Below are 22,403 nucleotides of genomic sequence, written 5' to 3' on the forward strand. Positions count from 1 at the left end.
GCGCTCAATAAATAAGAATGAATGCATGAATGACTTCCCAAGCGCTTAGTCCAGTGCTCTGCGCACAGTAAGCGCTCAATAAATACGACTGAATGAATGAATGACTACCCAAGCGCTTAGTCCAGTGCTCTGCGCACAGTAAGCGCTCAATACGATTGAATGGATGAATGAATGACTTCCCAAGCGCTTAGTACAGTGTTCTGCGAACACTAAGCGCTCAATAAATAAGAATGAATGAATGAATGAATGACTTCCCGAGCGCTTAGTCCAGTGCTCTGCGCACAGTAAGCGCTCAATAAATACGACTGAATGGATGAATGAATGACTTCCCAAGCGCTTAGTCCAGTGCTCTGCGCACAGTAAGCGCTCAATAAATACGATTGAATGAATGAATGAATGAATGAATAAGCGCTTAACCAATGCCATCATCATCATCATTATTATTATTATTGTTCTGATTCCCAGGCCCGGGATCCGGCCACTAGGCGGCGCTGCGTCCCCCCAGGGCGGGGGGGGGGCGGTGAGCGGAGTCCTCCCGGCCGGTAGGGGGCAGCGTCCCACCCTGTCGCGCACGCGCAGTCGGGCGCCTGTCAGGGCCGGGGGGCGGGGCCAGACTCCCTCCCTTCGGCCCCGCCCACCGCGGTTGCTGGTCCGAGCCATCGGGCGGCCGGATCCCGGGCTTCCTGGAGATTCCCGGAGATTCCCGGATATTCCCGGATCGCCGCCCCATCCCTGTCTCCATCCGTCCGCCCTCCGGCCCGGGATGAGGCGGTGACAGAGCCGGGAACGCCGAGCTGGGGCCCGGGCGGCGGAGGTGAGCGCGGACACCGGGGGCTGCCTTCGGGAGGGATCGGAAGGAATCGGCAGACATCGGGAGGGATCGGAAGGAATCGGCAGAGATCGGGAGGGATCGGAAGGAATCGGCAGAGATCGGGAGGGATCGGAAGGAATCGGGAGGGATCGGAAGAGATCGGAAGGAATCGGAAGGATTCGGCAGGGAACGGACGAGATCGGAAGGAATCGGGAGGGATTGGAAGGAATCGGCAGAGAACGGGAGGAATCGGAAGGAATCGGGAGGGATTGGAAGGAATCGGGAGGGATCGGAAGGAATCGGCAGAGAACGGGAGGGATCGGAAGGAATCGGCAGAGAACGGGAGGGATCGGAAGGAATCGGGAGGGATCGGAAGAGATCGGGAAGGATTGGAAGGAATCGGCAGAGAACGGGAGGGATCGGAAGGAATCGGGAAGGATCGGAAGGAATCGGCAGAGAACGGAAGGAATCGGAAGAGATCGGGAGAGATCGGAAGGAATCGGCAGAGAACGGGAGGGATCGGAAGAGATCGGGAGAGATCGGAAGGAATCGGCAGAGAACGGGAGGAATCGGAAGAGATCGGGAGGGATCGGAAGGAATCGGAAGAGATCGGGAGCGCTCGGGGGCACCCCGCTCTTGGCCCCCTAGGGCTCCCTCATTCATTCATTCATTCGTTCATTCATTCATTCATTCATTCTGTTAATCAATCAATCAATCAATCAAACGCATTTATTGAGCGCTTACTATGTGCAGAGCACTGTACTAAGCGCTTGGGAAGTACAAATTGGCATCACATAGAGACAGTCCCTACCCAACAGTGGGCTCACAGTCTAAAAGGGGGAGACAGAGAACAGAACCAGACATACCAACAAAATAAAATAAGTAGGATAGAAATGTACAAGTAAAATAAATAAATGAAGAGTAATAAATATGTACAACCATATATACATATATGCAGGTGCTGTGGGGAAGGGAAGGAGGTAAGACGGGGGGATGGAGAGGGGGGCGAGGGGGAGAGGAAAGAAGGGGCTCAGTGTGGGAAGGCCTCCTGGAGGAGGTGAGCTCTCAGCAGGGCCTTGGAGGGAGGAGGAGAGCTAAAATAAATAGAGTAATAAATATGTACAAACATCTATACAGGTGCTGTGGGGAAGGGAAGGAGGTAAGACGGGGGGATGGAGAGGGGGGCGAGGGGGAGAGGAAAGAAGGGGCTCAGTCTGGGAAGGCCTCCTGGAGGAGGTGAGCTCTCAGCAGGGCCTTGGAGGGAGGAGGAGAGCTAAAATAAATAGAGTAATAAATATGTACAAACATATCTACAGGTGCTGTGGGGAAGGGAAGGAGGTAAGACGGGGGGATGGAGAGGGGGGCGAGGGGGAGAGGAAAGAAGGGGCTCAGTCTGGGAAGGCCTCCTGGAGGAGGTGAGCTCTCAGCAGGGCCTTGTAGGGAGGAAGAGAGCTAGCTTGGCGGATGGGCAGAGGGATTGGGGGCATTCCAGGCCCGGGGGAGGACGTGGGCCTGGGGTCGACGGCGGGACAGGCGAGAGCGAGGTACGGTGAGGTACAATAACGATGTTGTTTGTTAAGCGCTGACTGTGTGCGAAGCCCTGTCCTAAGCGCTGCTCATTTATTCATTTATTGAGCGCTTACTGTGTGCAGAGCGCTGGACTGATAGCAATCATTCATTCATCCAATCGTCTTTATTGAGCGCTGACTGTGTGCGGAGCACTGGACTAAGCGCTGGGGAAGTACGAGTTGGCAACATTATAGAGTCGGTCCCTACCCAACAGTGGGCTCACAGTCCAAAATTGTGGTACTTGTTACAAGCTATGTGCGAAGCACTGTTCTAAGCGCTGCTCAGTTATTGATCGATTGAGCGCTTACTGTGTGCAGAGCACTGGGCTGATTATAATCATAGTGGTATTTGTTAAGCGCCGACTATGTGCGAAGCACTGTTCTAAGCGCTGCTCATTTCTTGATTGAGCGCACACTGTGTGCAGAGCACTCGTCTGATATAATTCTATTTATTCTGATGGTTTTGATGCCTCTACTTGTTTTGTTTTGTTGTCTGTCTCCCCCTTCTAGACTGTGAGCCCGTTGTTGGGAAGGGATTGTCTCTATCTGTTGCTGAATTGTACTTTCCAAGCGCTTAGTACAGTGCTCTGCACACAGTAAGCGCTCAATAAATACGATTGAATGAATGAATAATAATAATTGTGGCACTTGTTTCGAGCTGACTATATGACTCTTATATGACTATATGACTTTTATGACTTTTATATGACTATATGACTTTTATGACTTTTATATGACTATATGACTTTTATGACTTTTAGACTGTGAGCCCACTGTTGGGTGGGGACCGTCTCTATATGTTGCCAACTTGGACTTCCCAAGCGCTTAGTACAGTGCTCTGCACACAGTAAGCGCTCAATACATACGATTGATTGATTGTGGTACTTGTTTCAAGCTGACTATATGCGAAGCACTGTTCTAAGCGCTGCTCATTTATTTATTGATTGAGCGCTTACTGTGTGCAGAGCACTGGACTGATTATAATAATAGTGGTATTTGTTAAGCGCCGACTATGTGCGAAGCACTGTTCTAAGCGCTGCTCATTTATTGATTGAGCGCATACTGTGTGCAGAGCACTCGTCTGATAATAATAATTGTGGCACTTGTTTCGAGCTGACTATATGACTTTTATATGACTATATGACTTTTATGACTTTTAGACTGTAAGCCCACTGTTGGGTAGGGACCGTCTCTATATGTTGCCAACTTGGACTTCCCAAGCGCTTAGTACAGTGCTCTGCACACAGTAAGCGCTCAATACATACGATTGATTGATTGATTGACTGTGGTACTTGTTTCAAGCTGACTATATGCGAAGCACTGTTCTAAGCGCTGCTCATTTATTTATTGATTGAGCGCTTACTGTGTGCAGAGCACTGGACTGATTATAATAATAGCGGTATTTGTTAAGCGCCGACTATGTGCGAAGCACTGTTCTAAGCGCTGCTCATTTCTTGATTGAGCGCATACTGTGTGCAGAGCACTGGACTGATAATGATAATAATTGTGGCACTAGTTTCGAGCTGACTATATGACTTTTATATGACTATATGACTTTTATGACTTTTAGACTGTGAGCCCACTGTTGGGTAGGGACCGTCTCTATATGTTGCCAACTTGGACTTCCCAAGCGCTTAGTACAGTGCTCTGCACACAGTAAGCGCTCAATACATACGATTGATTGATTGTGGTACTTGTTTCAAGCTGACTGTATGCGAAGCACTGTTCTAAGCGCTGCTCATTTATTGATTGAGCGCTTACTGTGTGCAGAGCACTGGACTGATTATAATAATAGTGGTATTTGTTAAGAGCCGACTTATGTGCGAAGCACTGTTCTAAGTGCTGCTCATTTATTGATTGAGCGCATACTGTGTGCAGAGCACTGGACTGATAACAGTAATAATTGTGGTATTCGTTAAGCGCCGACTATGTGCGAAGCACTGTTCTAAGCGCTGCTCATTTATTGATTGAGCGCATACTGTGTGCAGAGCGCTGGACTGATCATAATAATTGTGGCCCTTGTTTCGAGCTGACTATATGCGAAGCACTGTTCTAAGCGCTGCTCATTTATTGATTGAGCGCTTACTGTGTGCAGAGCACTGGACTGATGATAATAATAATTGTGGTATTTGTTAAGCGCCGACTGTGCGAAGCACTGTTCTAAGTGCTGCTCATTTGTTGATTGAGCGCTTACTGTGTGCAGAGCACTGGACTGATAACAGTAATAATTGTGGTATTCGTTAAGCGCCGACTATATGCGAAGCACTGTTCTAAGCGCTGCTCATTTATTGATTGAGCGCATACTGTGTGCAGAGCGCTGGACTGATAATAATAATTGTGGCCCTTGTTTCGAGCTGACTATATGCGAAGCACTGTTCTAAGCGCTGCTCATTTATTTATTGAGGGCTTACTGTGTGCAGAGCACTGGACTGATGATAATAATAATTGTGGTGTTTGTTAAGTGCTGACTATGTGCGAATGGACTGATAATAATAATAATTGTGGTATTTGTTAAGCGCCGACTATGTGCGAAGCACTGTTCTAAGCGCTGCTCATTTATTGATTGAGTGCTTACTGTGTGCAGAGCGCTGGGCTGATAATAATAATAATTGTGGTATTAAGCGCCGACTATGTGCGAAGCACTGTTCTAAGCGCTGCTCACTTATTTATTGAGTGCTTACTGTGTGCAGAGCACTGGACTGATAACAGTAATAATTGTGGTATTTGTTAAGCGCCGACTATGTGCGAAGCACTGTTCTAAGCGCTGCTCATTTATTGATTGAGCGCATACTGTGGGCAGAGCGCTGGACTGATAATAATAATTGTGGCCCTTGTTTCGAGCTGACTATATGCGAAGCACTGTTCTAAGCGCTGCTCATTTATTGATTGAGCGCTTACTGTGTGCAGAGCACTGGACTGATAATAACAATAATTGTGATATTTGTTAAACGCTATGTGCCAAGCACTATTCTAAGCTGCTGGGGTAGGTACAGGGCAATCGGGTTGTCCCACGTGGGGCTCACATTTTTAATAATAACAATAATACTTTTGGAATTTGTTAAGTGCTTACTATGTGCAAAGCACTGTTCTAAGCGCTGCTCATTTATTGATTGAGCGCATACTGTGTGCAGAGCACTGGACTGATAATGATAATAATTGTGGCACTAGTTTCGAGCTGACTATATGACTTTTATATGACTATATGACTTTTAGACTGTGAGCCCACTGTTGGGTAGGGACCGTCTCTATATGTTGCCAACTTGGACTTCCCAAGCGCTTAGTACAGTGCTCTGCACACAGTAAGCGTTCAATAAATACGATTGATTGATTGATTGATTGTGGTACTTGTTTCAAGCTGACTATATGCGAAGCACTGTTCTAAGCGCTGCTCATTTATTTATTGATTGAGCGCTTACTGTGTGCAGAGCACTGGACTGATTATAATAATAGTGGTATTTGTTAAGCGCCGACTATGTGCGAAGCACTGTTCTAAGCGCTGCTCATTTATTGATTGAGCGCACACTGTGTGCAGAGCACTCGTCTGGTAATAATAGTTGTGGCACTTGTTTCGAGCTGACTATATGACTTTTATATGACTATATGACTTTTATGACTTTTAGACTGTGAGCCCACTGTTGGGTAGGGACTGTATATGTTGCCAACTTGGACTTCCCAAGCGCTTAGTATAGTGCTCTGCACACAGTAAGCGCTCAATAAATACGATTGATTGATTGATTGACTGTGGTACTTGTTTCAAGCTGACTATATGCGAAGCACTGTTCTAAGCGCTGCTCATTTATTTATTGATTGAGCGCTTACTGTGTGCAGAGCACTGGACTGATTATAATAATAGTGGTATTTGTTAAGCGCCGACTATGTGCGAAGCACTGTTCTAAGCGCTGCTCATTTATTGATTGAGCGCATACTGTGTGCAGAGCACTCGTCTGATAATAATAATTGTGGCACTTGTTTCGAGCTGACTATATGACTTTTATATGACTATATGGCTTTTATGACTTTTAGACTGTGAGCCCACCGTTGGGTAGGGACCGTCTCTATATGTTGCCAACTTGGACTTCCCAAGCGCTTAGTACAGTGCTCTGCACACAGTAAGCGCTCAATAAATACGATTGATTGATTGATTGATTGTGGTACTTGTTTCAAGCTGACTATATGCGAAACACTGTTCTAAGCGCTGCTTATTTATTTATTGATTGAGCGCTTACTGTGTGCAGAGCACTGGACTGATTATAATAATAGTGGTATTTGTTAAGCGCCAACTATGTGCGAAGCACTGTTCTAAGCGCTGCTCATTTATTGATTGAGCGCATACTGTGTGCAGAGCACTGGACTGATAATAATAATTGTGGTATTTGTTAAGTGCTGACTATGTGCGAATGGACTGATAATAATAATAATTGTGGTATTTGTTAAGCGCCGACTATGTGCGAAGCACTGTTCTAAGCGCTGCTCATTTATTGATTGAGCGCACACTGTGTGCAGAGCACTCATCTGGTAATAATAGTTGTGGCACTTGTTTCGAGCTGACTGTATGACTTTTATATGACTATACGACTTTTATGACTTTTAGACTGTGAGCCCACCGTTGGGTAGGGACCGTCTCTATACGTTGCCAACTTGGACTTCCCAAGCGCTTAGTACAGTGCTCTGCACACAGTAAGCGCTCAATACATACGATTGATTGATTGTGGTACTTGTTTCAAGCTGACTGTATGCGAAGCACTGTTCTAAGCGCTGCTCCTTTATTTATTGAGCGCTTGCTGTGTGCAGAGCACCGGACTGATCATAATAATTGTGGCACTTGTTTCGAGCTGACTATATGCGAAGCACTGTTCTAAGCGCTGCTCAATTATTTATTGATTGAGCGCATACTGTGTGCAGAGCAGTCATCTGATAATAATTGTGGCACTTGTTTCGAGCTGACTATATGCGAAGCACTGTTCTAAGCGCTGCTCATTTATTTATTGAGCACTTACTGTGTGCAGAGCACTGGACTGATAATAATAATAATTGTGGTATTTGTTAAGCGCTGACTACGTGCGAAGCACTGTTCTAAGCGCTGCTTATTTATTTATTTATTTATTGAGCGCTTACTGTCTGCAGAGCACTGAACTAATAATAACAATAATTGTGGTATTTGTTAAACACTGACTATGTGCCAAGCACTATTCTAAGCACTGGGGTAGGTACAGGGCAATCGGGTTGTCCCACGTGGGGCTCACATTTTTAATAACAACAATAATACTTTTGGAGTTTGTTAAGTGCTTACTATGTGCAAAGCACTGTTCTAAGCGCCGGGGAGGATGCAAGGTGATCAGGTTGTCCCACGTGGGGCTCACAAATCTTAATCCCCATTTTACAGATGAGGTAACCGAGGCACAGAGAAGTGAAGTGACTTGCCCAGAGTCATACAGCTGACAAGCGGCGGATCCGGGATTTGAACCCGTGACCTCCGACTCCGAAGTCCGGGCTCTTTCCACCGAGCCGTGCTGCTTCTCTTTTTAGTCCCCATTTTACAGATGAGGGAACTGAGGCCCAGAGAAGTGAAGCGACTTGCCCAGGGTCACACAGCTGACAAGCGGCAGAGGCGGGATTAGAACCCACGACCTCTGACTCCCAAGCCCGGGTTCTTGGCACTAAACCAAGAAGTGCTTGGGAAGTACACAACGGCACTAGCTCAGGAAGGGTGAGCAGCCGACCGCCTGAATTGTACTCTCCCAAGCGCTTAGTAATAAGAATAAATAATAATAATGATAATGATGGCATTTGTTAAGCACTTACTATGTGCCAAGCACTGTTCTAAGCGCTGGGGGAATACAGGGTGGCAGGTTGTCCCAGCGTGGGGCTCACAGTCTTCATCCCCATTTTCCAGATGAGGGAACTGAGGCCCAGAGAAGTCAAGTGGCTTGCCCAAAGTCACACGGCAGACAAGTGGGATTAGAACCCGCGACCTCTGACTCCCAAGCCGGGCTCTTTCCACTGAATCACGCCGCTTCTCAGCTGCTTCTGTTTGTCTTCATAATAATAATAATAATTTTGGTATTCGTTAAGCGCTTACTATGTGCAAGGCGCTGTTCTAAGCGCTGGGGAGGATACAAGGTGATCAGGTTGTCCCATGTGGGACTCACCATCTTAAACCCCATTTTACAGATGAGGTAACTGAGGCACAGAGAAGTGAAGTGACTTGCCCAGAGTCACACAGCTGAGAAGCGGCAGAGCGGGGATTTGAACCCATGACCTCTGACTCCCAAACCCGTGCTCTTTCCACTGAGCCACGGGTACAGTGCTCTGCGTACAGTAAGCACTAAATCAATACGATTGAATGATACTGATAATAATGATGGTATTTGTTAAGCGCTTACTATTCATTCATTTAATCATATTTATTGAGCGCTTACTGTGTGCAGAGCACTGTACTAAGCGCTTGGGAAGTACAAGTTGGCAATACATAGAGACGGTCCCTATCCAACAATGGGCTCACAGTCTAGAAGGAGGAGACAGAGAACAAAACAAAACATATTAACTAAATAAAATAAATAGAATAAATATGTACCCAAGCACTGCCCTTGAACGAATCCCCGATTCCTGGCCTGTGTCTGCCTGAATTGTACTTTCCGAGCGCTTAGTACACTGCTCTGCACACAGTAAGCGCTCAGTCAGTATGATCGAATATTTCTACTAATGATGATGGTATTTGTTAAGCGCTTATTACGTGCCAAGCGCTGTTCTTGAATGAGTCCCCCGCCCGTGTCTGCCTGAATTGTACTTTCCAAGCGCTTAGTACAGTGCTGTGCACCCAGTAAGCGCTCAATAAATGCGATCGAATAATACTGATAATGAGGATGGTATTTGTTAAGCGCTTACTATGTGCCAAGCACTCATTGAAGCAGCGTGTCATAGTGGAAAGAGCACGGGCTTGGGAGTCAGAGGTAATGGGTTCTAATACTGGCTCCGCCACTGACCAGCTGTGTGACTTTGGGCAAGGCACTTGACTTCTCTGTGCCTCAGTTACCTTATCCGTAAAATGGGGATTAAGACTGTGAGCCCCACGTGGGACAACCGGATTACCTTGTGTCATCCCCAGTGCTTAGAACAATCAATCAATCAATCAATTGTATTTATTGAGCGCTTACTGTGTGCAGAGCACTGTACTAAGCGCTTGGGAAGTACAAGTTGGCAACATACAGAGACAGTTCCTACCCAACAGTGGGCTCACAGTCTAAAAGGGGGAGACAGAGAACAAAACCAAACATACTAACAAAATAAAATAGAATAGATATGTACAAGTAAAATAAATAAATAAATAGAGTAATAAATATGTACAAACATATATACATATATCATCATCATCAGTCGTATTTATTGAGTGCTTACTATGTGCAGAGCACTGTACTAAGCGCTTGGAAAGTACAAATTGGCAACATATAGAGACAGTCCCTACCCAACAGTGGGCTCACAGTCTAAAAGGGGGGCACAGAGGACAAAACCAAACATACTAACAAAATAAAATAAATAGAATAGATATGTACAAATAAAATAAATAAATAAATAAATAGAGTAAAAAATATGTACAAACATATATACATATATACAGGTGCTGTGGGAAGGGAAGGAGGTAAGATGGGGGGGATGGAGTAAGCACTTAATAAATACCATTATCATTATGATTATTATTCATTCATTCATTCATTTCATTCAATCCTATTTATCGAGCGCTTACTGTGTGCAGAGCACTGTGCTAAGCGCTTGGGAAGTACAGGTTGGCAACATATCGAATGAATCCCCCGTCCCCGGCCTGTGTCCACAGCTCTTCCTACTCCTTCGGGGGAGGACTGTCCGACCCCATTATCTTCTCTCTACTCCACCGCTTAGCACAGTGCCCGGCACGTAGTAAGCGCTTTCAGAAATGCCATAAACAAAGCAAGGGAGGGGCTGATAGGGGGAGAGGCTGAGCCATGGCTTTCTTGCCGCCCTGCGGACACATCTCTTGGTTTCCTGAAGTCCTTTGGGCCCTGGGTGGACACCCAGTCCCTCCTCCCGAGTGTAGATTTGCTTTTTGGACTTTTAGACTGTGAGCCCACTGTTGGGTAGGGACTGTCTCTATGTGTTGCCAATTTGTACTTCCCAAGCGCTTAGTACAGTGCTCTGCACATAGTAAGCGCTCAATAAATACGATTGATTGATTGATTTTGGGTCTTGCATATCTGCGCACAACCACCTCTGACTTTTCTCATCAATCAGTCGGATTTGTTGAGCGCTTATTGCGTGCAGAGCGATCAATCAATCTGATTTATTGAGCACTCACTGCAGAACAGTCTCTTTTTAAATGGTATTAATTGTGACAGGCGCTGTACTGAGCGCTGGGGCGGATACAAGCAAATTGAGTTGGACACAATTCCTGTCCCACAGAGGGGATCACTGTCCCAATCCCCATTTTACAGATGAGGGAATTGAGGCATAGGGAAGTGAAGTTCATTCAGTGGTATTTATTGAGCGCTTACTGTGTGCAGAACACTGCACTAAGTGTTCGGAAAGTGCAGTTTAGCAACAAGTAGAGACAATCCCTGCCCAACTAAAGGCTCACAGCAAGGACACCCAACAGATAAGTGGTGGAGCCGGGAATAGAACCCATGACTTTCTGAATCCCAGGCCCGGGCTTCTTATTGAGCATTTACTGTGTGCAGAGCACTGTACTAAGCGCTTGGGAGAGTACAATGCAACAATAAACACATTCCCTGCCCATAATGAATGTACAATCTAGAGGTCTGTATAAAAGTACCGTACTAAGCGCTGTACTAAGTGCTTGGGAAGGCACGATATAACATGTTATAACATAACATAACATAACATAAACATAACATAGCATAACATAAATAAAATTTATTTATTGATTTATTTATTTGTACATATCTATTCTATTTATTTTATTTTGTTAATATGTTTGGTTTTGTTCTCTGTCTCCCCCTTTTAGACGGTGAGCCCACTGTTGGGTAGGGACTGTCTCTATATGTTGCCAATTTGTACTTCCCAAGCGCTTAGTACAGTGCTCTGCACATAGTAAGCGCTCCGTAAATACGATTGATGATGATGATGTTCCCTACCCACAAAGAGTTTGAAGCCTAGAGGGGGAGACAGGCATTAAAATAAATTACGGCTGCTACGTAAGTGCTGCGGGGCTGAGAATGGGGTGAATAAAGGGTAATAATAACAATTATGGTACTTGTTAAGCACTTGCTGTATGCCAAGCACTGTTCTAAATGCCGGGGTAGGTACAAGGTAATTAGGTTGGACACAGTCCCTGTCCCACGTGGGATTTACACTCTTAACCCCTATTTTACAGATGAAGGAACTCAGGCACAGAGAAGTGAAGCGACTTGCCCGAGGTCACACAGCAGACAAGTGGCGGAGCCGGGATTAGAACCCAGGTCCTTCTGACTCCCAGGCCCAATTGTAGGGGGTAATACAGAAGGGAGGAGGAGGAGGGGTAATGAGGACTTAATCAGGGAAGGCCTCCAGTACCCCAGGCTGACCATACCATTCACTTGTACTTCCCAAGGGCTCAGTACGGTGCTCTGCACACAGTAAGCGCTCAATAAATACGATTGAATGAATAGTACAGTGCTCTGCACACAGTAAGCGCTCAATAAATGTGATTGAATAAATGAATGACTTTATTGTCCACCTGCCCTTTTGTTCCTCTTTTCCCAGGCTCATAAACAGCTGCGGCAGTGACCAAGGTCTCTCATTGTCTGCCATACTTTGACTTGGCTCTTCCTCTTCTTCCCACCCTCCTCCCTTCCTTCCCACCGGGCTTCTCCCGCCGCCATCCCGAGCTGCACAGATCAGCCCGTCTTCTCCCTCCTCCATCCCCGTTTCCTGCTCTGGGGCCGATAAGAGAAGCAGCGTGGCTCAGTGGAAAGAGCCCGGGCTTTGGAGTCCGAGGTCAGGGGTTCAAATCCCGGCTCCACCACTTGTCAGCTGTGTGACTTGGGGCAAGTCGCTTAACTTCTCTGTGCCTCAGTTACCTCATCTGGAAAACGGGGATTAAGACTGTAAGCCCCCCGTGGGACAATCTGATCACCTTGTAACCTCCCCAGCGTTTAGAACAGTGCTTTGCACATAGTAAGCGCTTAATAAATGCCGTCATTATTATTATTATTATTATAATGCGGTCCCAGCACGGTGGGCCGGCCCCTGTCTAGGTTGTCACACAGAGTGGGTTGAAGATGGTAGGGAAGGTGGCAAGAGTGTTGGTAGTCTCTGTGGTAGGTTGAAAGTCAGGTAAATGAAGTTTACAATTTTGAATTACAGATATCGATCAGCATTTTTTCTAACCCTTGGGAAGTTGCCTGGGGTAAAACGGATCTCGAGGTATAAAAAAGGGATTTGTTTGGCCAGTGCTTCCTTGTGGGCAGGGAAAACGTCTGCCAACTCTGTTGTATATTCAAGAAGCGCTTAGTAGTACTCTGCCCACAATAAGTGCTCAATCAATGCATCTGATTGACAGTGCTTGGTTTGCCTGTTATCATCATCATCATCATCATCAATCGTATTTATTGAGCGCCTACTATGTGCAGAGCACTGTACTAAGCGCTTGGGAAGTACAGATTGGCAACATATAGAGACAGTCCCTACCCAACAGTGGGCTCACAGTCTAAAAGGGGAAGACAGAGAACAAAACCAAACATACTAACAAAATAAAATAAATAGAATAGATATGTACAAGTAAAATAAATAAATAAATAGAGTAATAAATATGTACAAACATATATACATATATACAGGTGCTGTGGGGAAGGGAAGGAGGTAAGAAGGGGGGGGGGTGGAGGGGGGACGAGGGGGAGAGGAAGGAAGGGGCTCAGTCTGTTCAAACATACTGCTGTCCTGTAACTGAAAGACTCGTAAAAGTCTTCAGTCAGAGTTCTTACCTGAAAGTTTCACTCTTCCCGACGTTGGCTTCTACAGCCCAGAACTCAAATGCAATGAAACTGAGAATGAATGGTGGTTTAACAAGTGTGATTACTCTAGCCTTGCATATTTGACTGTGTTGACGGCGTAGTGTGTCCAAAAGAAACAGACAGAACTCAATTCTTCCTTCCAGTTACGTATTGTAGTCATAAGAAATTTTGGTTGTAGGTAAACTGAACTTCCCACATTTCTTAGTTTTATGATGCTCTCAGAGAGGTTGGGTGTGCTTGAGAGGAATGGCATTGGTTAAAAGAATGGGAGGGTCATTGCTTAGTTTCATGAAAGATTACTTTCTGATATTTTAAATCCTCCCCAACATTTCTGTTTCAGGTAGCCTTTTCCCTGCATCCTCTGATCACTTCCATGCTGAAACTACTTTTTTCGCTCCTTAAAAGCAGGCCTTGTTGCAGTTGATAAGATCTGTGCTGCTTTATTGTTTGTCATTAATATATTTGGTAAATTGATTTAGTTGAGGCATGATTGGAGGCAGAATTTGAATTTTGCTTAGTGTAAAGCAGGGAGAGCGAAGTCATTTCTCAATCAATACTGTGGTTAGCAATGGTTTTCTGGCTCCCTACCTTATCAGAAGTCAAATGTAATAATAATTGTGATATTTGTTAAGCACTTACTATGTGTCAATCACTGGGGTAGATATAAGATCATCAGATCGGACACAGGTCTTATCCCCCATGGGGCTCACAGTCTAAGGGGGAGGGAGAACAGGTATTTGATCCCAAGTTTGCAGATGAGGAAATCAAGTCACAGCAAAGTCAAATCACTCGCCCAAGGTAACACACCTGGCAAGTGGCGGAGTCAGGATTAGAACTCAGGCCTCCTGACTTCCAGTCCCTTGCTTTTCCACAAGACCACACTGCTTCTCCAAGAGACGTTGTTGTATGTGTCCCCTTATTCATGCTCTTGGTACTGAAAAGCAACGTGGCTTAGTGGAAAGAGCCCAGTCTTGGGAGTCAGAGGTCATGGGTTCTAATTCCAGCTCTGCTGCTTGTCAGCTGTGTGACCTTGGGCAAGTCATTTAACTTCCCTGTGCCTCAGTTACCTCATCTGTAAAATAGGGATGAAGGCTGGGAGCCCGACGTAGGACAACCTGATGACCTTGTATCTGCCCCAGTACTTAGAACAGTGCTTGGCACATAGTAAGCGCTTAACAAATACCAACATTATTATTGTTATTATTATTACTTCCCTTAAATTCTTGGAAATGGAAAACTAATTTCCTTCCTTATCAAGAATGTCTCCACAGAAGTCTCAATTCAGGTAAGAGATTAGTTTGTAGACTCCCAGTGGTCTTTTTTATTTGGCAAGATTATTTTTAAAGACAATGAAGTCATACGCAGTCCTCATGGCCCACTTTGTCAGAGGCACCTACTGATTTTATTATTGAGAATTAAGAAGTTGACATTATAACTTTCTGCAGTAATAGACCAAGAAAATTTAATGCCATCTGAGCCACCTCAGAAATCTGTATTGTAAAAATTGGGAAATATCATTTCTACAAACTCTTGAACTAAATAATTCCAGGAGCAGAAAGTGGCATTTTAACTTGATTGCAGCAGAGGAAAACAGACTTTTCCAGTGACTCAATACTGAACCACTAGTCAAATGATTCCAGTGCTTTGCCGGGGCAAGTTCAGTTTGGCTAAAAGCAGAATGGAGTTTTCCAGACTTTATCGTATGATGTCTGTCTTCCCCAGTAGACTGTAAGCTCCTCGTGGGTGAAGGTGACGTTTACATGGGGATCATGTTTACCAAGTGAGCGGCATGACCTAGTGGATAAGAGCACAGGCCTGAGAGTCAGAAGGTCATTGATTCTAATCCTGGCTCTGCCACTTGTCTTCTGTGTGACCTTGGGTAAGTCATTTCACTTCTTTGTGCCTCGGTTAGCTCATCTATTAAATGGGGATCGAGACTGTGAGCTCCACATGGGACAGAGACTGTTTCCAACCCAGTTTTCATGTATCCACCCCAACAGTAAGTACAGGGCCTAGCACTTAGTAACAAATACCGTAATTATTGTTCTCCCAAGCACTTAGTACAGACCCTTGCACACAGTAGCTGTTCACTAAATACCATTGACTGACCGATGGTTCTTATGAAAGTTAGTCCCTTTTTGACTGTGTCTCTAAGGATATACAGTCAGGTCTTCCATTTAGTGTTTTTTCACTATATATTTTGGATAGAATGCTGTCAAGGATTAGAAAATGCTCTACCAACAGTACGTTTATATGGTTAGAGTGTGTTAAAAAAGTGGTTTATGTACTTGTGTATAGCATCTGTCAAGATTCAAATACCCTAAAGCGAGCTTTCTGTAATGTGGCATTCATCAAGAATGTAACCTCCGTTATAGGAGAATTGAATGTACTGCAGGTCTGTAGGTAGTGTCCTTTGGGTTTGAAAATGTTACTATTGATGGTAATCGATCAATCAGTCATATGTATTGAGAGCTTATTGTGTGCAGAGTTCTGTACTAAGCACTTGGGAGTGTAAGCGTTTTATTCCTGTGCATGGAGGTGGTTGAGAAGATGGGTGCCTGACTTGCAACCCATTGTTAAAGCAACTAAGAAAACAATGGCAGATTTCTTCCAAATTCATCCAAGCTCTCCTGGCTCAGAGAGGCTGGCCAAGAGGAAGACGGCTCCACATGTCCTTTTGGGCTGTAAGATAGCGTCCCGTTTCTTTGGGCTAGTCACTGATGTTTGGGGGAGAAGGTTGCTGCCTCTATTCTTTCTTGAAGGGAAAGGAGCAGTTTTTGAAGTAAGAATGAGAAGCAGCAGGGGCAGTTGCCATAAGGGTGGAGGGGTCAGGGTGAGTGGGGATTCTTGGAGATTTGGGCATTGTGGTGGAGATTAAGCCTTGGCTAGATGTAACTAAGAAGGTGACTGTACAAGTGTATATAGGTCAGGTTGGCTTGAGTGAGATGGAACTGAATGTCTAATGTGGGCCTAGTAGAGGTACCAGGGATTCTCAGTTAAGCTTTCCTCATAGGCAGAAGGAGGGCGTGCAGAAGGTTGATGTGTCATCACATTCCTCTTATCCACCAGCTGAGTGATGGAGTGGAGAAGATAGAAGCCTCTCCATTGGAAAAGAGTGACTCTCTTTTGGCTCTTTGCTGTTTTGTTTTCTCCTTCACATCTGATGGAGGACAGTCCTGTCCCATTCATATTGTTAGCATTGGAGGAGGAAGAGGGATGGGCAGAGGGAACAGATTACTCATATTAGCCGGCCCGAGTAGTACCTGCTTGTGTAATATGTAACCCATTCCCTGCCAACCCCAGGAAGAAGCTGGCGGTGTTTCCTTTGTGCAGGGTTCTCAAGCCCGGGTAAAACAATGGTGATATTATCCTGGTTGACTGCCTTTTTACTGGGGAATATTTCAAGCACTTAGTGTGAGTTGATGGATCTAGTGTGAGATTTATTTGAGCAACTCCTGGGGACGTGGAAATGTAAGAGAAGCAGCATGGGTTAGTGTCACCCGTCATCCGGGGAGATGGGTTCGTTCAGTAATTGGCGTGGCGAGAGAGAGAGAGGCCGGAGACGGAAAGCCAGAGTTTTATATAAAATTTATTCCGTGAGGCAAATTGAATTGTGTGATTGTTTAGGCGCAATGGATTGAAGTTCCCTTTCAGGAAAAATGTAATCAATTAGTAATATTAGAGCTTCCCTAATGGGAGGACCACACGTATACATTACTTGCGTGTGGTAGAACCCCCAGGTCCCACCCAGGTGGAATTCCCTTACAGTTTGTTTGCATTCATGTGCACTTCCCACTCGGGAGGAATCCACTTGAGTTACACACCCATGGGGGAAGCGCCTAGCTCCCACCCACGAGGATTTTCCATTTGGAAGGAATCCATTCGTTACATACCCATGGCAAAGCGCCAGGCTTCCAGCCCCACGAGCGTCCAGTGGGACGGGACACTTCCCCATCCCAGGGCTCCTAACTTGGTGCAGGCCGAGCGGGCTTCTCACGCTCTGGGCAGAGGCGCCCTTCAGCCATCTGCTGCAAGTCTCGATCCTCTGCCTAGAGGGCCAGAGGCTGCGGGTATTTATCACCTGTGCTCCTAGGCCATTCCATCTTCTGGTCTTAGTTTATCCAATCTCTGCCCTCCCTCTCCTCCATACCTAATTTGATTAACACGGGGGCAAGGGACACCTTCTTGGGCTGTCAATCTAGCAGTTTGGGTTGTGAGGGCGGTATCCCACCCTCACTTTTGAGTTCTGCCTGCTGGCTCAGGTGGCCATGAGGTAGCATCTGACCTTGAGATGGCTGGTACCCAAGGGTCACCCTGGGACAGTTAGTGGAAAGAATATGGGAGGTAAAGGGCCTGGGTTCTTATCGCAGCTCTGCCACTTGCCCGCCGTGTGACTTTGAGCAAGTCACTCATCTTCTCCTCGGCCTCTGTTTCCTCTTCTGTAAAACAGGGATCACATAACTGTTCATCCCCCTACTTGGACTGTGAGCCCCATTTGGAACAGGGAATGTTTCCCATCTTATTATCTTCTATCTATCCCAGTGTTTAGAACAGTGCATGCCATATAGTAAATGTGTAACAATTATTACTGTTGTTATGCTCTTGGGAAAAGTGAGCAGAAGCAAAAGTCATCTTCTGTGTGTACAAAGAGCTTACAACCTAAGGAGAATGTTTAATTTTCTCCCCTGTGGCATGGCCTCAGAAACTTAAAATTTCCTACTCAACTGGTCTTTTCCCCCACAACTCCTATAATAATAATGATGGCATTTGTTAAGCGCTTACTATGTGCAAAGCACTGTTCTAAGCGCTTGGGGGATACAAAGTGATGACGTTGTCCCACGTGGGGCTCACAGTCTTAATCCCCATTTTACAGATGAGATAACCGAGGCACAGAGAAGTTAAGTGACTTGCCCAAAGTCACACAGCAGACGTGGGGGAGCCGGGATTAGAACCCATGACCTCTGACTCCCAAGCCCGTGCTCTTTCCACTGAGCCATGCTGCTTCTCCTATCCCTCCACCCCCTTACTGAGCATCGTAAGTAAGCATTTTAGTGCCTTGGACAAAGAGAAAACTTGAGTGCACTTCCAGAGCCGGATGTGGGGACAGGTGAAGCAGGCGGTTGCCCAGGACCACCAATTTGGAGGGGCCACAATGTCCAGGCTCTGGACATCGACACTTTGTGGCAGATGGAAAGGGCGGGGTGGGGGCTGTTGAATGAGCAGAATTAGGTGCTATCTCAGGAGTTACAGTCCTTAAATTGCCCCCTCCCCAGCACGAACCAGGTGGGGGAGGTTGGATTCTGAGGACCGAAATTACTCCAACACTGCCACTAATCCTCAATCAACCAATTGATTGAGTACTAGTAGAAGAATCACTAATAAAACATTACATGTAGCTTTCTGTATTCACAACTGCCTATGGAGAGGCGATTATAGTCTTCCAATTAACAGGGAAAAGTAATCAAAGACCAGAGAAGTTGAGACTTGCCTTGGGCATGTAAGAGCCTGAGAGGTTGAGACTTGTCTTGGGCCTGAAAGAAGTTAGTAGCAAAGCCAAGGGGGGAGCTCAGTGCCTGATTCCACACTCTGTTCTCCTTCTCCCTTTTCTCCCAGAGGGTCCCTTTCTTGTAGATGATTCCTTTTTTTTTTTTTTTTTTTAAATCTGTCCTTCATTCTTTTCTTCTGTCCTTCATTCAGCTCCTATTGGGATTTGAGTCAGTGCACTCTTTCTGACTGTCTCTGTAGAATTCCTATTTTGCTGGATGGCAGTTGGCTCTTTGTTGTTGTTTTTTTCAATTTCTCCAAAGTAATTTGCCCCCAGATGGGGTGATTCAGGAAGGGAGAGCATATCTGCCATGGCCAGTTGAATTATAGCATTTCTGGAATTTGTATAAATGTGTGTTGCATCACGTATTCACGTTGAACCCTGGAGTTGGGACTTACTGCCCATGTGAGATTGGCTGGGAAAGCCATTTCAGACCTTCAGAAAATTGTAAACTGTCATGACTTTTTAAAAAAAATGGTGTTTGTCAAGGGTATACTATTTGTCAAGTTTCTGTTCCACAAAGGATTCACAGTCTAAGTTGGAGGGAAAAGGATTAAATCCACATTTTATAGATGAGTTAACTGGGGCACAGAGAAATTAAGGGACTTGCCCAAGGTTACACAGCAAATAATTGGCAGAGCCAGGTTTAGAATCCAGGTCCTTTGATTTCCAGGTCCACGCTCTTTCCACTAGGCCATGCTGCTTCTTTGATTTTATGCCTTTTTTCCCTCACGCCTATACAAGAACTGCATGTCCTCTGCAAACGTTCTTTAGAGCTTCTGTTTCCAGTACAGGCAAGCCATGACAAATCTCACTACCTTAGTTTTAAAACATAGACCCACAAAGAGTTAACAAGCAGTATGGCCTGGTGGACAGAATATGGGTCTGGGTGTCAGAAGGACCTGGGTTCTAATCCTGCCTCTACCACTTGTCTGCTGTGTGACCTTGGGCAAGTCACTTCACTTCTCTGTGCCTTAGTCACCTCATCTTTAAAATGGGGATTAAGACTGTGAGCCTCATTTGGGATAGGGACTGTGTCCAACCTGATTAGCGTGCATCTGATTAGGCCTTTCCTGACTGAGCCCTCTCTTTTTCCTCTCCTTCTCCTCCTTCTCTCTGTATGCGCCCCCCCCCCCCCCCACCTTCCCCCTTCCCCACAGCACTTGAGTATATGTGCACATATTTATTACTCTATTTGAACATATTAATTACTATTTTATTAATGATGCGTATATAGCTATAATTCTATTTATTCTGATTCTTTTAGACTGTGAGCCCACTGTTGGGTAGGGACCGTCTCTATATGTTGCCAACTTGTACTTCCCAAGCGCTTAGTACAGTGCTCCGCACACAGTAAGCGCACAATAAATGCGATTGATTGATTGATGGTATTGATGCTTGTCTACTTGTTTTGTTCTGTTGTCTGTCTCCCCCTTCTAGACCGTGAGCTCGTTGTTGGGTAGGGACCATCTTTATATGTTGACGATTTGTACTTCCCAAGCACTTAATACAGTGCTCTGCACACAGTAAGTGCTCAATAAATACAATTGAATGAATGAATTAATTAATCTACCCCAGCACTTAGTACAGCCTGGAACATAGTAAGCACTTAACAAATACCATTGGGGAAAAAAGTTAATGGAGTAGGATTTACTCAAAGTTCAGAATCCTGGAGTTTTGACTTCTGCTCCTGTTAGCATTCTCCTAAAACTGCTAGAAGACTCAACCCAGTTTGACACCTCAATTTCATCAGAAAGCCATTGTTTGACATCAGCAGCAGGAGGATAAACTCTCTTGTGCTGGCACATAAAGTAGGGGCTCTCGTCTGAGGGGCAACCTTGAACACCAGGGACTGAAAATAACCCAAGTCCTCGTGCCCCTGAATCCTGGTGCAGCAAGGTGAGGGGAGAACTTGAACTTGAACCCAGCCCTGTACACTAGATTTCCCGACTCCTAGCCACTGCCCTCTCTCAGGCAGATTGCCTTCCTGCTAGTGTGGTGGTCTTTCTAATACTGACTAGTGCCTAGTGCAGTGCTAAGTCACTTGAGATGGTCAGGGAATTTTATTTGATATCGGTCCTTGATTGAATATGTTCTTACCTAAGGGTAGATGTAGCGTAGATTATGGGATCCTTTTTTACACGTGTATTATCCAGATGATTTGTTGGATGTATCTGCAAGATGCATTCCTTGTCATGGTTCCCAAACTCTAAATGACAGCGTGGTATTTCAGGTATATAATAAAGTTAATTTTCCCATCTCTCTGGAGCCGTCGGACTGAGAGGCAGGACCTGGTGTTGCATTCTGATGTTCAGACTCTGATTTATCAAGCCATGATTTTTTTTTTAATGGTATTTGTTCATTCATTCAGTCATATTTATTGAGCTCTTACTGTGCGCAGAGCACTGGAAGCTCTTTCATGTGCCAGATACTGTACTAAGCACTGGGGTAGATAAAAGCTAATCCGATTGGACACAGTCAGTGTCCCATATGGGGCTCACAGTCTTAATCCCCATTTTATAGATGAGGTAAGTGAGACCCAGAGAAGTTAAGAGACTTTCCCAAAGTCACACAGCAGACCAGTGGCGGAGCTGGAATTAGAACCCAGGTCCTCTAACTCCAAGGCCCATGCTTTTGTCAACTAGGAATTCTGAAATGTTTCATGAAGAATGCTTTTGCCTTCCATTGTTTCGAGTTCAGACTCCTCACACCCTAAACAGGAGGGTATCAGAGACTTTTAAAATTTGAGAACTTTCTGTAACCCAGAGATAGCCTTTGGTTTAGAGATTAAACATGGCCATTTTGGTTGATTTTATTTGATCCGAACCTGACCGCAGATTCACTACTGGCGTGGTCGTAGGTTGGCAGGCCATCCTGCATTTTGCACAAGCAGGAAACCCAAGGAAAGCCCACAGTAACAGAGGTATTGACTGCTGTATTTCAGCGTGAAGTCATAAAGATACATTAAAGTGTAACGATCTGGGGAGGGCAGGGAGAAGCTTATTTCCCAGATATAAATGATAGTTAAACTGTAGATTTACCTTAGTGCCCTGTTTCCTTAGACAGCAAATCAACCTTACATTAATGATCTCAATTTTCAACTCTCATTTTTTTTTTATGGTATTTGTTAAGCACTTTACTATGCGTCAGGCACTATTCTAAACACGGGGTGGGCACAAGATAATCAAGTAGACACAGTCCCTGTCCCACACAGGGCTCACAGTCTTAATCCCCATTTTACAGATGAGGTGACTGAGGCACAGAGAAGTGAAGTGACTTGCCCATGGTCACACAGCAGACAAGTGTTGGAGCCAGGATTAGAATCCAGATTCTTCTGCCTCTCAGGCCCGTGCCCTGTTCACTAGGCTATGCTGCTTCTCTGAGATTTTTTTCACATTCCTGGAAAATGTTTGAGTTGCTTTTAAAGATGTGATCCTGCTTTATTGAAATACCAATTATCAGTACATTTTGTGAATTATTAGAGCATCCTTAGAAGAAGC

The 22,403-nt window shown here is 45.3% G+C and overlaps 1 protein-coding gene across 1 annotated transcript in view; it reads left to right on the plus strand.

Moving 5' to 3' along the window:
• Positions 1-642: 642 nt before the first annotated feature.
• The window catches only part of EXT2 (exostosin glycosyltransferase 2), a 145,912-nt gene continuing 124,151 nt past the window's right edge, over positions 643-22,403 (plus strand). The window contains exon 1 of the mRNA XM_038764274.1: positions 643-814. The gene's annotated coding sequence lies outside the window, so the exon portion shown is untranslated. The remainder of the gene's footprint in view (positions 815-22,403) is intronic.

This window comes from Tachyglossus aculeatus, chromosome 22, assembly GCF_015852505.1.
Source record: "Tachyglossus aculeatus isolate mTacAcu1 chromosome 22, mTacAcu1.pri, whole genome shotgun sequence".
NCBI classification, from domain to species: domain Eukaryota; kingdom Metazoa; phylum Chordata; class Mammalia; order Monotremata; family Tachyglossidae; genus Tachyglossus; species Tachyglossus aculeatus.